Below are 19,066 nucleotides of genomic sequence, written 5' to 3'. Positions count from 1 at the left end.
ATTCCTTTAACTGTCTAGCCTCTGTTCCAGGTAGCCTCTCAAGGCATCAAAATGACTTTTGCTTTTCTTGTGATATCCACAATATATTGCACCTCTAACCTCAACTGATAGACTGTAGGAAAACAAAATAATTAAAAAATATGACTTGGAACTGGAAGTTCCAAAGGGACAAAATATTCCAGTTGTATCAATCCCAGGACTCAAAAATCAAGAGAATAAGCCTCAAAAATAATGAAACTGATGGGAAAAATGAATTATGCCTATGTATGTTTGATTTTCGTGTTTATTCTTTCTTGTCTACACATCTTTGATTTCATTGTTTGCAATGGACACTGCTCTTATACTCCTTTTCAGTTTTTGAACATTTTCCAGGTTTGCCCTGCGAACATGAGAGTCAGTCAACGTATTTAAATGCTTGAAAGTGGAATCACATTTCTTGCATTCTAGAATTAGTCATGCATACTACATATGAATATTATAAATTCCCACATTACATATGAAGTCCACTGCCTAGGAAGAAAGAGCTAATTTGCATACCTTTTTTGTAATATACTATGCAGGGGTAAAGTCTTTTAAAGAGGAATAGATTTGTGAATTGTGACAAGATGAACTTATAGAAACTCCATGTTTGCCAATGTTCTGTTAATGTATACAATCTTAACACAGGATGCTATTACACAATGACTTAGGATTTAAAGGACAGTAACTACTATTAAAAGATAACAAACACTGCAATAGTACATCAATTTCCCAGTGAAAGTAAGAAACAGCTTTATTTATTTCAGGTATTTAATATTAACTTAAAAGTTCTCAAATAGAAAATTGCTCACATATAGCAATTTTCACCAGTAGATCACAAAGTGTCTTATAAAGGAGGTAGGTATCTGAACTTCACAGGTGGAGACACTCATACATACAAAATAAAATTACCTTGGTTAGAACACAGAAAACAATGTGAGTGCATCAGAGCAGCAAAGTTCATGTCAACTGCAGGTCCTAGGCACCCACCCACAAGTATAGGGAGTTAAGGGCTGGAGGATGTCACGCACATGGTGCAAGCAAAGGCAACCTTGCATACCACCAGAGGAGGCACCCCCAGTGCCACCCTGGGGTGCATGCACACTGCTTGGGGCCCTGGTGGCACAGAGGCCACACAAACTCACAGCCAGACTGCGCCCCATCAGCACACCAAATCATCAGCATTGTGGGCTATGTAAGGCAGCAGAACCATGCACACTTCAGAGGTGCCCTGCATCCTAGCATCAGGCCCCTTAAGGCTGCAATCTTTCAAACACATCTCACTGGCATCTCAGCTACTGCAGTGCCAGGAGCCTTGCTCAGCCCCTAGGGCACCTGCTCCCCTCTGCTTCTTCCCAAGCAGCAAGTCAGAGGACCACTTTCAGATTTTCTGCGTGGATATTTCATACAATACAGTGATGCTGCTGAGGAGGACAGGAACGTGGCACTTCCTACCCTGGTGAAACAGTTACTATCTGTAGGGTAGTTACTGTGCCACAGAGAATGTAATGATATGCCTTGCTCTGAAAATGTTCCAGCCTTGCAGAAGCCTTTGGGACCTTAAAACTTAATTTTATCATTACAGATCTGTAGCACAAACAAAGAGACTTGAGTTTCATTTGTCATGCTCTGCTACTGTGGTGCATTAACCCTGGATAGATTCTAGGTGCCTGCCAAAGCTGCTCTATCCCTCCTCTTCTGAGCTGGGCAGAGGAAAGTATCACTGAAGGTCCCGGGTCATGGAAAGGACATGGAAAGATCACTCACCCATTAATGTTGTAAAACAGACTCAGATTGGAGAAATTAGCTTAATTTATTACCAATCAAGTAAGGTATGAGAAATAAAACCAAATATTAAAACATCTTCCCTCCACCCCTCCCTTCTTTGTGGGATCAACATTTCTCCTAACATTCTCTACCTTCTCCTCCTCAATGATGCAGAGGGACAGAGAATGGGGTTTGCAGTCAGTCTATCACATGTCTCTACCCCTCCTTCACACTCCTGCAGGGGGAGGACTCCTCATATTATTCCCTTGCTTCAGCATGGGGTCCCTGCCAAGGGAGACAGTCCTCCACAAACTTCTCCAGTATGTGTGCTTCCCACAGGCTGCAGCTGTTCACAAACTGCTCCAGTGCAGGACCCTCCCTCAGGGTGCCATCCTTCAGGAACACACTGCTCTGGTCTGGGTCCTCCATGGGATCACCAGTCCTGCCAGCAAACCTGCTCAGTGTGGGCTTTGCTCCCCACAGGGCCACAGCTTCTGCCAGGAGCCTGCTGAAGCCCAGGCTTCCCATGGGGTCACAACCCCCTTGAGGCCTTCACCTACTCTAGTGTGGGAGCCTCCATGGGCTGCAAGTGGATTTCTGCGTTCCTGTGGACCTCCAGCGACTGAAGGATCACATCCTGTCTCACCATGAGCAGCACGGGCTGCAGGGGAATCTCTGCTCCAGTGCCTGGAGCACCTCCTCCCCTCTGCCCGGACCTCAGGGTTTACTTCTTACTTGAAGCTTTAGAAATAATCTTTTTTCCTTCTTGATTCCTGATTGCCATTTTATTATCCAGACAGCAATACTGTAACCAGAATCCACACCCTCAGATGAAGCACTCAGTTACAGGATACCACAGAGTAAACAGAATTCCCTCCTCATGCATACCAAACCAATGCACCTGCCCACAGAAACAGGTCTGCCGTTCCTTAGCTTTGTTGCCAGTTCAGATTTCAATTTCCCACCTCATTAAAAAAACTGGTGAAATTTTCAGTGAAATGTACTGCCTCTCCATGTGAAATCAGATCAAATGCAAAAAATGTAAAGTACTTCTATTTTGTAAACAATCAAAGGCATGCTTCATAAAAGCATGACAGCCTTTCCTTTAGAACTGTATCTTTTGCCTCCATCCATTACACAGCCCAGGAGAGCTACAGTATTGAATTTTAACAGATACTAAGCAGGTTCTTGTGTCTGTTTTTATCCAGCCCTTGAAAAGGCCTGTGATGACCTTGTTTCTTTCTCCCTCCGAAAGGTAAGATAAAGACATATATATATATAATATGTGTCCTCTGCTCATTAAAGAAACAGATGCATTCTGCAGTTAAGGATTTTGGGAACAGTTAATTTCAAAAATGTATTAATACTTTCAGACATAAAAGCCTGGTGTTGGTGTTTTTCTTTTTTTTTTTTTTTAAGGGGTTAAACAGGAAGCATTCACATACTTAAGTATAGTAAACAGTGAGAAAGACTAATTTATAATAGGCTGGGGATCTTTTTCTTCAGTGTCCAGAATGATTTACCAAAAATTAATTGCACGGTTGTAGTACTGATAAATCAATTATAAAAACAATCAAGGAGCAAAGCAAAAGCAATCTTCTTCTTCCAGAGAGAATTATGTTAGTACAATTGCAGTATGTAGGCAGCAACTGACCATATAAGAAGGCACATTTCTTTCTGTGACATGAATGTATCTCAAAAAGCATATTCCTTGTGCTGGGCAGTAGTGTATGTTCAGTAAAATCAATCAAATATCTGCATTTTTTGGTCTGTTATTTTAAACGTACAGGTAAAACTTTGCATAAGATTCCTTCATTAAATATTACCTTATAATAGACATTCGTGTGTGAGTAGTGCCTACAGGCACTGACTCAAAAAATGCCTCACGAGATCAGACACTGTACACAGATTAAATAAAAGGACAATCTTGCCTGAGAGGTTTTTCAGTGAAAGGGCCCAAACCTGCGTGGTGGGCATGTACCCATCTTGTTCTGACTGCCCACAAGAGCTGTGCCCTTGCCCAAACATCAGGCTACAAGAATGCACCAGACAAGCCCACTGCCAGATCCAGCGTGTTCAAACACATCACAGAGCTCCCTTGTGTATGGCCCTTGCTAAATAGCCCTTCTATCTTCTCAACAAGATCCTCCTAGGATCCTGTCTACCTAGGACATGAATGCCCTCTTTCTGGGGAGAACCCACCCAGACAGCTTGGCAGCTCCGTATCTCACCAGTGACCAAGCTTTATGGCTATGGCTGGGCCCTGAAACAAAGGACACGGGAAATGAAGCAGCTCTCTTTGCCAGGACCCTCCAAAAGAAGTGCCTAAGCTGACTGTGCTATTGAGGCACTTGTAGTTTGCTCCAAATTAAGACTATATATTCTTGTCTATTTTTTTTTTGTACAAATGGTTGTATGGCAAGCACTTTCACACTGAACGTTCAGTGTGAGATTAAATACCCTGTCCCTAGTCACCCTGACTGAAACATCACAAAGGATTCATAATTTTTGTTTATAGGCTGGCTGTAATACCAACATTGCTCCTATAATACTTAGGAGCAATGTTGGTATTGGTCCTATAATACTATTGGTCCTATAATACTTATGGTTGCAGGTAGAATTAGCATGTTCATGGGGATCATCAATAAGATGCACTTTTTTGGTTCAGTGTCCTCTCAAATCTGAATGCAGAGCTAAGATTGCCAGATAATTGTGGTCTTGGTGCATGGCCAGCAATGCCAGAGGCAAGAGCTCAGACCATGAATCAGTCACAGAAAGAGGGAGAGCAGGGTGCTGGAGCTGCGACTGAGCTGTTCCACCTCAGGATGGCTCGGCTCACCACAGTAGAAGTAAGCAAGGCTGGTTGCAGTTGTATGTATGCATTTTTCCAAGGGACATCAGATTGTATATCAACAGTATCAATCATGCAGGGGTATGCAGGAGCAAATTCCTGGCAGGCATTCTACTCAGCTTGTGGTCATGACACTGGTACATGAGAATGGGGGCATAATGCTGTGGGCTCTGCTGCACTGGTTTATGGTGTGCCTGGCTGGTCAGGGCAGCTGGGCCATCTGTTCTGCAGTGTGGTCTGCCAGACTGCCTGGGGGGTGTGTGCTGAAGGACTCAATGGTCCCAGGTTGGCGCCCCAGGCATTCAAACTAAAATCTTTTCATGACCTCTATCTATTAAGCAGACGTGCTGCTTGGGATATTTATACTGATTTTTCAAATTTCTAGAAAACAGGTACCAACAGATCAGCTACTCTAAGCTTCATCCCAGTGCTGGGATGGAAAGACAAACCCATTTTTGTGTCACACCTCATTCTCTGCCTCAAAAAAGCACCACGAAAGACCCACCACTGGTACGAATGCACACAACAGCTTTTGCAGCTGTCTGCTCTGTTCCACCAGCACACAGCTATCACCATGACGTATATAAGAATACATATTTTAAAAATACAGTTTTGTGGAATCCGCATGTTATTAGACACTTATACTGCTAACATAAAAAAATGAAATTTAATCTGGTTATTCACAAACTGTATACAACTCAAATCCCTGAGACAAAATGTTTTCACCTGCTCTTTAATAAAAAAACAGGCTTTGACCTTTCTCTTTTTTATGTGCTCAATTTCTTTTAAAAAGACTGAAACAAAAAATCTAAACATGGGTTGGGCCCTTGCCTAGTATTTTGATCTCCTTTATTTTGAAAGAAGCTATCAAGGTTGCAGGTTTATATCAGCAGTGGCCTTTGTCAGAAAAAAATCTATTTTCAAGGTATGGTTAAGGTTAATAGCCATGTTGCTTTTCTTTTTCAGAAGCTCATTTAGCAGCACAATTATGATGAGGATGATGATGATTGATTACTAACTTCTGTCTTTTTGCACAAAAAGCACCATTCCTTACTGGATAACCATAAATACTGCACTGATCATTAACGTTGTTGCAGGAACCACTGCCAAAGTGATAAATAGATCTGGTTTACATTAGCTACCAGTCTAAAAGCATCATTTGACCTCATTAATAGATCTAATAAAATCTGGAATCATGCTCCATAAGAAGGAAGACTGTCCTTTTTTGAACAGGAACTCCATGGCTTTTTTTCTGATCTCCATAAATATAAGACCTGATATTTGGTACCACTGGAAGGTCACAATTCTCTCCAAAACACTCAGTGCAAATGCTGGGCATTCAAGCTTGTCTTACTTCTTCAGTCTGGAAGAAACTTAAACTGTTCCTGGGGGGCATTAAAAGATACCTGTACAAGACCAGTGAATCTGCATTTCTTGGAAAAGTGGTCAGTTTGCTGAAGGAACCAAGGACATATTTATGCATAGAGGTCTGTAAATTTCATGTTAGTACACTAAAATTGCCTCAGTATATATAGTTGATGTATAGATACAGCATTTTAGATGTGTGAAAAGGCAAAGATGCAGACCGCATTTGATGCCTTAATCCACATTTCCTACATGCTACAGTTTCTTTTTTCGGTCATCTTTACTTCTGTAAGGTACACACATAGCACACTCCTCACTGCTGCTGTACTTCTCACTTTGCCTACCTAGCATGTTAGAAGTTCAGGGTACCTGGAATATGTTTTCTTTCATACTGTGCTTTAGCCTTCTGCTAATTAGCCTAAATAATTAATTTACATGAGCTCTAGTCAGCCCTTATATTCAGCTGGGCCATGAGAGTGTGTTGTAACTGCTATAGCTGTAACTCAAAGTGATAGTTTTAGTTTCAGATGATGTGGATCTGAAAGAAGCCTGGGAAAGACTGTTTTATAGCTCACATATCATCCTGAAGGATAGCAATACATGTTCTTGTACAGTGTGGATTCGTAGAGCTAGTTTGTACCAATACTCTTTTGATGGACTTGTCAAGCAAAAACAACTACTATCAGTATGTCTCTTAAGGGAGCAACTCTCCCTAAAAATCTCACCTACTATTTTGATCACCCTTTAAAAAAAATGATATAAAGTAGAGGGTGGAGTATGACTATGCTTAGGACAGCAGAGGAACTATGAAAAAGAAGACTTTTCATCAACTTCCGCATTTTATTTGGTGATTGCTGTTGATTCTAAAGTCCAATAATGTTGATAATGGGATCCAGAAATCTATTCTCCCCTCTGATTTGGTGTATAGTTTGAATTATTTCCTACACAACGCCATGACCTATAGCATGAGTTAGAAGTGCTGTCATAAATTAAAGCTTCTGGCTGGATGAAGGAATTTAAGCTAAGTGTCTCCATTTCCTGGAGGAACACTCCAACTATAAAATTAACATATCAAGTTTATATATATTAAGAGTGGTGAGCTATGCTCCCAGTTTCATATCAAAAGACCCAGCCTTGTTTTACTCCTACCCTCATTCTCCCAAAACAAGGACTGTAGGCATCTGGCCTTCAAAGGGATTTTAATTCCCCAGTGTTAAGTGGGCAGGTGAACCAGTCTGCTGCTCTGAGACATGTGTTAGGGATTTCAGATGAAAACCCTCCATTTTAAATCCCTGTACTTGGCTTGTTGCTGGACAGCCAGCCTGGGAGGCTTTTCATTGTTCTGAGACCCCATGACTCCCACCGGAGTTTGAAGGCCAGCCATGTAATACTAAATGCAGGCTGCAAGGTTTTCTCAAATTATGTCAGTTATTCTTCCTGGATATGACAGAAATAAATAAATTCCCTCTCTCAGTACCAGGCTCCACCTTTGATTATCTGCATTAGGTGTCAGTTTTGCCTTATGCTGCCCAAGTGAAAAGCAGACACATTCTGGGCACTTACATCCCTTATGGGATCTAGTTGTATGAGCTCAGCTCACAGAAAGAGCATCCTTTCCTCCATCCTATCAACCCTGATTGTGCTTAACACAGATTGATCCTACAAGTATGTCCAGACCAGACTTTTTGCACTAAGTGAAGCATTCCTGTAAGGGTACATTGAAAACTCAATGCTGAAATGTCACAGCTTCTTGTAATTGGGAAGACAATAGGAAATGGAACCATATGCCAGGTCTTAAAGTCAATTATTAGACATTCTTGTTTGATTTTGCTGCAGAAAACAGTCATCAGGGTCTGACTCTGAAGTTCTATACTAGACTTGAATCTACAGTCCTCTGGTTGACATCATTCCATGTTTACTACTTATCTTTGAATTGCTTTCTGAATGATTTGTTAGTTGCATAATCAGAGAATAGTGTAATGTTCCTTTTAAAAACAGGAAGCCAGCAGGCTTAAAGATCACAAAGAATGCCACTAAACCTCAAGAGCAATGAATTTAACACCACACCTTGTGTACACTCCTCTCCCGAGACAGGCATACATTTAATTACAAAATAAATTTTTCACTCTAGTAATAATATTTTGCTCCAGTATTTACAGCCAACCTTAGAAGCTGCTCTTGATGAACATATTTTCTTACTGCTATTTAAAAGCCACTGCATCTCCTTATTTTCAAGAGTTCATCTCACTTACCAAAATCATTTAATTAAACCCTATTCTTCTTACTGGAATAATTTCATTACTGCTAATCAGAGACTGAAAAAAATCATCAAATATTAACATTAGAAGCACACAGCAGAGTTCTTGTTACTGTCTCTATATAAATATATTTTTTAATGGATCTGAAGTGATTAATCTCTGGTTTGGCCAGGAAAAGAAATAAAAATTAGAAAGTAATGCCAGGGAATGCCTACGAAAAATAATCACTCCTGGAATTAAAAGTCAGTCTGTTGAAATCAAGGGTTGTGTTTCTGATGAATTCTGTCCAGTGAGTTTTCTGTCCCAGGTTTTCAATTCCTCTGGCAAGTACTCTGCCATTAACTATAGAAGCTCTATCTTAATAAGAACTTTGCTATAGCTCATCAACCATTCTTTCAAACCTATAGTACCACCAGTAATGAATAATTAATCCTCTGCCTCCACAGAACTAAGTTAAGCTTGGAACAGAGAGGGAAAAGCAGCAAAAGAAAATGGGTTCTGTGAAGCATGAAGAAATTAAAATAAAAAGATGATAAAGAAAATAAACATTAATGGTAGATGAGCAATCAATAAAGTCCAAAGCTTGCAAAGATTGCCTTGGAAACCAAGTGCTCCAAAGGAATTTAAATAAGTATAAATGGAATCTGAAAAAGATTTATTTAACAGTGAATTAATTCTTCAGTGCATTTTCCTTTTTTTCTTTCCTTCCATAATTGTCTTTTAGGCTACTTCATTTTCTGCATACGGTGCCATAGGACAACAACATATTTATCTCTAAGTTATATATGTTCTTCCATAGTGATTATTCCAGCAAGCAAAGTGTTAACACATTTAAATTAATGCAAATGAGATAGTGGTTTGTTATTGGCTGAAAGTGCATCAAAAAAGACTAATGGTGATACACAGATGCAACTTTGCATCTGCAGTCTAATTAAAACTAATCTAATTAAATATGGTGCCTCTGCAAAGCCACTTGAGCACTGCAGAGAACACACAGAATTCCTTTTATAGTTGGACAGGGCTTCCAAGAGCCAGTGTGTCTGCCATTTCACTTCATTTGGAACCACTTTAATAGCAGGTGAGTAATCAGCAAATAAATTCTCCATGGCTGCTTTGGAATTGTTCACTCAGAGAGGCAGTGATAATGTATCCATAGATAGAACACAACAGCAATGGAGGCCACATGGAGGCAATGTCCTTTCATTATGCAAAACAATACAGTTGGAAAAAAGAAAAGAGCTTGAAGCCATAAGTCATCATTTAGCCTCACTTATTAAGGAAGAATTCTACAAAAAAACTACTTTTGCAAATGAGTTACATTACTGATGTCAGCTGTTAACAGCAAAGTCAGGCATCATCAAAACTTTGTCCTGTCTAGCTATTCCTTTTAAATTTTTTTTTTCCCCTGGCAAATAAACATTCCATAGACATTGTATTCAGTAAGAAAACTTACTGCTCTCAACAGAAATTCTGCCATAAGTTAGTCTAGCACTGAGATCTAAAATGGCAACAAGGTAACAAAATAATGTCTTCGCCTCTCAAAATTTCAGTAAGAAATCTCATGTTGGAAAACTATCTTAAAATGTGTAAACCAGCTATAGTCACAGGAAAGAAGGTCAAAGGAGGACAAATCCAGATGAAGAGAAATTGTTATCACAACAGACTTCTATAAGGTATTCTAGTAGGAAAAAATACTCTGCATTTCCACCTTAAAGAAATAGATAATATTATAGATAATAGAGAACTGTCTTGACCTATTACAACCTAAAGTAACTATGTTTGTTGAAAACCAAAGAGAAAAATGTATGGTGCTTGGCAGGAATCTGAATCTACACAGAGTAAAGAGGCTCTCCAGACCCTATAGTTTTCCCTCTTTAATCATTTTTCAAGGCTCACCAGATTACCAAAATGTTAAATATCTGTATTAATATTTATAAAACATTGAATTCCAATATGTCCTTGACTCTGTGGGACAGGCATGGTTCTATATTCCTGGGAAAATCTCCATATCAGGCCACACTTTTTTTTACAATAGATTAATCGAATGAGAGCATGCAAAAACTATACTGTGGATATGGCACTCTCCTAGATGTCAGCAAATTGAGTCTTCCAACCATTTTAGATCAAATATTCACTGTGTGAGAAATGAAAATGGGCTTGAGAGCAGAGGTCTGAAGACCACTCTTTCCTCAGCTGGAGCCCTAATCAATGAGCTATTTACCCCACATAAGCCAGAGGCTAAGCCACTTCTTCCACAGAACAGTGGTTTTGAGTCCCCGGCTCTCCCATGGAGATTTCTGTGCCACCCTCAGTGAGAGAGATGAGTGATACATTCTCCATGCAGTCCAACCTTCCAGCTATAGGCTCTCTCTCTCTGTGGGGTGAGATACATGGGTTTAAACTTGTTTAGGCTAAGACGCAAGCCAAGTTTTTCCTCATCTCCTGGCAGTGCCTTAACAACTATTCCTATTATAAAATAAAATTGGAGACAATATTTGGTACTTCCCTTTCCTTCTTCAGCCCCACTGTAGTTCCACTACCTCCAAGGATGAAAATACAACCTCCAAGTAAAAAAAGCAATAGATACGACAAGTAAATCCCATAGTGAAAATTGAGTCAGCTGAAAAAACATACATAGATGGCTCTGTTAGGAAAAAGAAATCATAAATGATGAGAAGTCTCCAAAATGGCCCATTAAATAATTTTCTTTACTGCCTAGTAAGTAGAGCTCCAATTTGAGTCCTTTCAGTTATAGTTACAGTAATTTCAGCAAAACTATGTTGAACAATGTTTGTAGGATTGTCTTGAGGTGAACTTACTAGTACACAAGGAAAAAGCACTGCATGTTTGTGACAGCATTCCTTTAACCTAGGAAAGATAAGTATGGCGATTTATAGAAAAGGGATACTTTGCTAAGTCACAGCTAATTTTCAGACTGAAATTGCTAATCAAATAGTAATTTTCATGGTATTTTTCTATATCCCAGCGTGAAATTTACTCAATTTTAGAAGATTGCATTAGGCATTTTTCTCAATACAAAACCTGTATTAAGGTGAGGTTTGTGTTGCACAGGCTGTCACAGAGGCCCATGCAACAAAACGAATATTCCCCTTTGTGAATATGTGCACTGAAGGTTAGCAGCACCATGCACTACACTAAAAAGCCTCAGAGTAACAGAGACTTGTAAAATAAATAGTTTGTTTTTTCTCCTAAATATATAACATGAAGAAAAGTTGAAAATAAAAAGCATTTAACTATATGAGGGAAATTCTATTCAGATCTTGATTTTCTTGATGCATTTCATAATGGAGCTTGATGTATTGCACCAGTGAGGCCACACCTCAAGAACTGTGTTCTTTTTTGAGTCCCTTGCTTCAAGACAAGTAAGGCATTGAGATGCTGGAGAGAAGGGCAACAAGGCTGGGGAAGGGTCTGGAACACCAGTCCTGTAAGGAGTGGCTGAGGGAGCTGGGGTTGTTTAGCTTGGAGGAAAGGAGGCTCAGGGGAGACCCTATCACTCTCTACACCCACCTGAAAGGAGGCTGTAGCCAGGTGGGGGTTGGTCTCTCTCCCAGGTAACCAGAAGAGGTCAAGAGGAAATGGCCACAAGATGAGCCAGGGGAGGTTTAGGACATCAGGAAGAATTTATTCACTGAAAGTGCTGTCAAGCATTGGAAGGGGCTGCCCAGGGAGGTGGTGGAGTCAACACCCCTGGAAGTCTTTAAGAAAAAATGTGGCACTTAGTGCTATGGTTTAGTTGACAAGATAGAGATTGGTCAAAGATTGGACCTGATGATCCTGGAGATCTTTTCCAACCTAAACAATTCTTTGATTTGGTGATTTTATTGTGGTATCACACATTGCCTAAGGAAAGGAAAGTGAACTGTCAAATACATTATTCTTTAAAAAAATTATAATTTTAATATATATTTTTATATTTTAATATAATCTAACATATTTTGATTTCAGTGCAATTTGGAGCTTTTAAAGTGTGGAACATACATGTGGCTGTAATTACATCATATTAAGGACATTGCATTTACTTTTTTTACTCTTTTAATGCATTATTCAGTTTACTAATTAGTCACTAATTATTATTTTTATTTATTATCTTTACTTTTACTCTTGTATTACTTTGATCTCACATTTCTCTTGTGTTCACTCAATGTACAGTATTCATAAGATGACCTGCTTTTATAATATATGAAGGCTTTATCATGGGCTCAGCCACCTGCAAATTGTCTTTAAATCAGCACAGAGTTTTAAGCCACCACAAACATAGAAAGGTAATTTATATATGGTAAAAACAGTAAAGACACAAGATAAAGATTATTTTTAAAAATAACATAGGACATCTGATGTAAAGTTTCTAACTTCTAGAGTTCAAGTGAACTATATTGGAGAGCACCACACTTAATAAAATTTGAATCTTAACCTTGTGCTGTCTTTTCAATAATTGTAATAACTAAGGAATGAAGCAAAATAATATTGTCTTGCCAAAATCATCTCAAAGAAATCTACCAAAATTTGCCTTACTTTCTGATTGCTGATATTAGCACAGTACTCTACGATACAGCAAAATTAGGTTTTGTTGGGTGAAATCTCAAAAAGGGTTTCCAGAAACCAGAAGATAACTTTTGCTTATTTTGAGATGACTGTTTCTAATCTGACTTGTCACAAACTCCTGGATCAGCCAGGTGATGAGGTGCCTGTCCTTGAGCTGAGGGAAAGGAAGTCCTCATTAATATTCCTTTACAGTGGAGCTTCAGAGCCCAAGTTGTGCTTACATACAGGAACACTACACTATATGAGAAGTGCAGTTAGCAGAGATAAAAAGAGGCTGATAGATTTTAATTGTGCCACCCTGACACAATAAAAAAAGTCCTTTAATGAAGATAAGGTTTTTGTCTCTGTCACCTGCAATAGGCAGTGCTCTTGGAAGGCAGTATTTTTTTGTGCTGTGACTAGTATTAAACATGTCTCAAATCATAAATAATTTATGTTGGCAGTGTTGTCCCAGGAGAGACCACTAATGTAAGCAAAGCTAGTTATATTTATTCAGGCACATCATGGTAGAGGTGACACTCGAGGAAAGAATAAATCCTTCCCTGAAGCAAAACTAAATGCCATTTACCTCACTGCCAGTGGCTCAGAGATCTAGTATCTCTGCAGTGGTTTCCAAAAACTCAACCACTGAAGAGATCAAAATACCACCCCAAAATAAACCTTATTAACTAACTCTCTAGTCATAGTATTTTAACTATGGCAAACATGAAGACTGCATTTTTTTATCCATAGCCCTTTTATCCCTTCATGAAAGCAAGATCTGACAGACATACCCCTCCCAAGTGGCTAGGAGTTTTTAATTGGCCTTACACACCTTCATGTTGAGCCAGCTCCTGCCTGGGAACAACCTCCTGTAAGCCAGCACTGCAAGCAATTTTCCTTTGGCTTCTCTCTAAACTTGGCAATGCTGCCATTTATCCTGGCTCGTCTCAATTGTTGATCCTTATCTGAGGTCACACATGATTTTGCTGACTGCCATTGACATCACAGGGTCATACACAACACACTTTCTGTCCCTCCTTCTGAAAATGTTTCTTGTCCAACTAGTAGCACAACTAGCATCAGTTAACACTTGAGCAGGGATGTGAGATTTCTAGATCATGGTTCAGTGGAGGAACATTCAGCATATTCAAGGAATAAAGAACTACCCCTTACAGGGGCCCTCAGACTCAAGTAAAAATATAGCTACCCCTTTCCTCATAACTTCTGTACATTTATTTTGATTTAAAACTTCTGTACATTAGTCCTGAAGCTACTAAAAAAACAGACATCAGCATTCAGGTTTGCTTTGCTAAAATGTTAGCTGAAAGCTTTCCAGTCCTTCTTAGCAAGCTTTGTGTGAAGTAGAGGGAAGAGTAGACAAATATTGGTTTACATTTATTATTTTTCATTAAAAGTATCCTATAGCAGACAGCCTGGAAAACCGAGCAGAGAATAGCATTGTCAGGAAGCCTTAAGCCTCTCAGCCATACATCAAAAAACATTTCAGAGGCTTTAACCTTCCTTCTTCCTCCTGTAATAGTATTCTCCACAGAAGTCAGCATGGCAAAACTATGCTTTTTTTCTGGAGAGACAGGAGGTGTAAATGAGATGAGAAGATGATGTATGATGAGGGAACCAGGAAAAAGGAAGGAAAAGAGGCAGTAGATGAAAGAGACTGACAAGAACTGGAACTGTAAGTCACAAATTGGTTATCATTTACTTTCAGACCACAGATGTGACCTCTAATACTTACAAGTCATACATCCTGTCAACATGCTCTGCAATAGTAATTTTCAGAGTATCAGACATACTGGTGTGGAGATTGTGAAGACATATACTGACTGTCATTAATGGTCACCTGTCTGGTGGAAGCAAATGCTGCACCTTCTTGGAGAAAGAATCACTGATTATTACTTTTTTTTTAGAAAAGGCAATTTTACATTCACTCAGCATCAGGACAGGAACAGATATATTTTATAGCTCTCAGACCTCTACTTCCAAAATGGCAGTACCAACCCTTTATTTTCTTTGCCTCATAAAATATTTCGGGAAAGCAGGGAATATCAGCATTGCTTTGCTATATCAGGAGTTCTCACTGTCACTTCAGTCTGCTACTGGCTCTCAACATGCATAATGACAATGCCATATGAGTAACAAACTTCTGTAATAAAACATCTTGACAATTTCGGTCTCTTAAGTTATGTCCGGGAAGTGGTTGGTAAGGCCACACCCCAACAATATTTCTTTATTTTTGTCCTATGAAGAAAGCTTGTCTTCACCTGCTATAAAAACCAAACCCAAGTAAAATCAACTTTGTAACAGAGAGGCATTGAAGCATCTGTCAATCTATGGAAAGTGATCCATCCGAGCATATAGGATGGATACAAGGTATGCTCCTAGCACTTTGATTCCCCTGATATCAGGGGGAAGATTACAGAAGTCTGCCTAAACAGAGGCACTATCAGTAGTGCTGGAGGCAATCCTGTAATTTTGTCTGCAAGGACCAAAGCAGTGCTGGGGTCCAGTCAGTGAACAAATCTTGAACCCTGTAACAGTCAGTGCTCAGTACCACTCAATGCTGAAAGGAGGGAGAAATTAGTGAAGCATCACATCCACTCCCTGCTCATTGCTACAGCACTCTAGTACATCCACCAAAGAACTGAACTGAGTAACTGAACACTCATGGATGACCTGAACGCAGAAAGAAGCTAAACAACATCATCTGCCAGTATCCTGATCCCTCTCAGCCACTGAAAGTGGCACCATGGTGGCCTGCTTCCCTCTGAGTCAGTAATGCTGGGGAACAGCAGTGGTGACATGCTGATGCAAGGGCTGCTGTACTTTGGGGGAAACATAAAACCAACATCCTCAGCTTTTTTGGTGATTAGAGATCCCCCAGGATTTTCCCTAAAAGATTGTAATGCCTTACAGCCCCATCCAACTCTCATTAAACTAAATGGAAACAACCTCAATCACATCTGTGGAAATTGGATGTTTGCTGGGTTGGCTCAAGTCCCAAGTGAGGTAATTACATTCTTCCAACGGCTTCCATTGGAAAATTTCAGAGTGTGTGTCCCCTTCCCAAATGATCTCAAAGTAGCACTCTACTGATCATTTAAACTAAACAACTGTCCTAAATGCTCTTTTTTTGACAACAATCATGAAAATGTGTGCTGTGATAATAGGCCATGTGAAAAGTGGGTACAACTCTCACAAGCAGTCCACTAAAATCAAACAGAAGGTAAAAGAATTATACTGGTATTTATGAAGGTCTGAAAAGAAATTTGCTGCTACCACTATGTGTGTGTGACATGTCTCTAAAATTACATTACTTGTAGACTTACAAACTTTTAATAAAATAAGTATTTTATACTAAAATAACCAAAGCAAAAGTAAAATTAATTTACATTAAAATAAGAATCAGTGTAGCAGTTCATCAGGTAAATTACAGCACATATTAGAAATGTTATTTACAATTTTGATCCTCCAAACCACTTGTGTGTAACAAATTTAATTTGATGCACCATTCAGGAGCTTAAAGGTTAGTACACATTTAAATATTTTACCAGACTAAACCTTTTGAGATTCTAAAACCTGCTGTGTAGCACATGCGACACTTACTGGCTGGTTCTATCAAGTAAGAATGCAATCCTATTGTCTTTTAAGTTATTTACAAGAGAAGTGCAGGTCAGTCAAGAAAAAAGACTTGAAAACAAGAAAAAATTTGTTCATCAATTTGCAGTTGTGCTAGCTTTGCTATGCCTTTAGGGATTTGGTATCACAAATTATTTTATGTAATGGGGACACAGTTTAGGAGTTTGGTTGCTTGTTTTTAAAGAGGATGTATTTTCTTTCCGCTTTGTAACAGGAATTACCAGGATAAATATTTGGTTCAACAGAATAAAAAGCTTCTTGTCATTATCTAGTGATAATGACAAAAAATCATAGACAGTTTTCTGAGAAGTAGTACTGGTGTTGGACAGATCTGTGCATTCTGCAGAATCAAATCCCAGCTGTCAGTAGGTTCCTAACAAAAATCAACGGTTGAAAATCAAGGATGTTGCACAATTTAAACACTTCAAGTATTAATTCAATAGAATTAGTTTCTCTTTTCCATTTTTTCTCTTCCTATACTTATTCCTCTTGCACGCCTGTATTTATATCAGAAGAGCATTGTGCAGGAATATTTTTGTAGTATGCAGTCACTGTTAAATAAAATAAATGCATGGCCATTTCAGAATAGTCAAGTCAATGTTGACATTCCTTCATGCTATGTTATCACTATGCCCTGAGATCAGGGAGTACTTTTTGTCCGTTGGTCTTCTCCATGCATCATATTATTTCCCGTTGTCCTGGCCACCTCACTGTCCTAAGACTTAAAACTCATCAAGAAATATTTCATGAGGCAAACAACTTTAGAAACTGGTATTCTGGAATAGCTTCCTATAAAGTGATTACTATCGTTGACTTGCAATCTAAAATGCCATGCTAGGTTGAAATTTATGAATAGTAAGCTTACCTTATCTTTGTCTGTCCTCCTTCCCTTGCTCATGTTGCAAGTAAATTTGTACCCATGGCACATAATGAACAAATAGACAGACAAACAAACAACTGACTCCAGGGTTGAGACCTGAAATGCTATATTCCAGCTTAAAGCACATTCTTGATGAAAACTGAGTCCTCAGGTCTTAGGAAACATGATAAAATAGCTATTTTGGGAGGAAACATGAGTTTGATACCTAAAGAATAAACAAGACTGAATGCTGGGTCAGCAAGTATTTTGCTTCTGATGATTTTTTCATGTGAGTACTGGCAAGGAGAAAAGTGTTCATAAATACATAAATGAAACAACACAGAAGGAAAATAGAAAATCCATTTAGAAAATCCATTGAAATCTGGTAAGGAAGAAAGGACCATAGAAGTATCTATAAGAAAGGTGTAAAAATAACTGAACATTGTTAACTTGTTAACTATGTGAAGAATGTATTTCCTCTCTAAAAACTGTTTCCAGAAAAAAAAAAAAAGCCAAAAAAACAACAACAAAAAAAAAAAAAAACCCAAACCAAACCAAAAAAACCCAAAAAACCCCCCAGGAAACCCAAAAACCTTATACCTCCTAGTCTTGGAGGTTCCCTCCCCATTGGGGTACAGCTAAATGGGTTAGAGTCCTAACAGAGGTTTAGGAGAAAGGAAGTTTCTTGTGTGGAAATGACTTCCAAACCAACTGGCAGCTCACCAGCTTTCACATACTCCTTCTCCCTTCCTCTTCAAGGAGATGACACCCCTACTCCCCTGTGTCAAATAGATGGTTTGTATGGCTGCTTCAGACTGACAATAAAGGAGCTGCCAGCCAAGACTCAGGAGTATCATTCAGGCTGCAGCCTAAAATACCTTAGCCTCAGGTCTTCCTGAGACTAAAGGAAGCCAAGGGACGAAGCTGGAAAACTTGGATCTGCCTTTCCTACAGGAACAGCTGAGAAAGAAATGTGGGATTCATGCTGTCATATTCTGCAACCTTGTGTGAAACACTTGTTTAAGCACAAGGAGCCTTAAATAGCCAGTGTTATTTGCCCATTTTGTCCAAAGACATTTCACAGCAAAATGCATATGCTGTCCTTCAGCCAGGCCTCTAGCCCAGTGAGCTCTCTTACTCTTCATCAGGTTGTACATTGATAGAAAAGATTGAAACAATCACTCTCCAAATGAGAGAAATCAGGTCTCTAAGCCCAGAGAAAGTGTTCTTAGGCTGTGAATCTCTCTGTTAAAGGGGCTTAACCTAGAGGCCTTGCTAGGTATCTAAGTATGTGGGATCAGTATCATTGCATATACCGGTATTTCCTTCTAGATGAACGTGGGCCTCCTATTTCTAAGTCATTCTGAAGAGGATCAACGCTTTTAACTCAGATCTGTAAATTCAACTCCTAGAGTCTGATTCTTAAAAACTAAGTGTAGAAAGCCTAATAATTACTGGAGCTCCTTTTTAAGATGTCGGTTGAAATGCCTTTCCCATCTGAAATTATAAACTTCATCTTTCATTTTAGTGGCTTTCACTGTAACAGGAAAACAGTGCCAGCTACAGTACTGAAACATGCCCCCAGATGATATAGGGGCTGTGAGCAAATTAGGGAGCTCTCGCTGAAGTTGGTAATTGAGAGTAGATTCAGATTCTGAAATCTGCACAGGAGTAGGCAGATGGCTCGTTCAGCTGCCAGCTGGAACTCAGCCTTCATGAGGCAGTCATTCAAGTTCAGCACCACAT

General features: G+C 39.3%; 1 protein-coding gene across 3 annotated transcripts in view; it reads right to left on the bottom strand.

The window, feature by feature from the left end:
• The window catches only part of SYT1 (synaptotagmin 1), a 329,209-nt gene that overhangs the window by 95,506 nt on the left and 214,637 nt on the right, over positions 1-19,066 (bottom strand). The window lies entirely within an intron of this gene.

The sequence above is a fragment of the Anomalospiza imberbis genome, chromosome 5 (assembly GCF_031753505.1).
Source record: "Anomalospiza imberbis isolate Cuckoo-Finch-1a 21T00152 chromosome 5, ASM3175350v1, whole genome shotgun sequence".
Classification (NCBI taxonomy): Eukaryota; Metazoa; Chordata; class Aves; order Passeriformes; family Viduidae; genus Anomalospiza; species Anomalospiza imberbis.
Note: the sequence above shows the minus strand (reverse complement) of the source record. Positions and strands in the feature narration are given on the sequence as shown.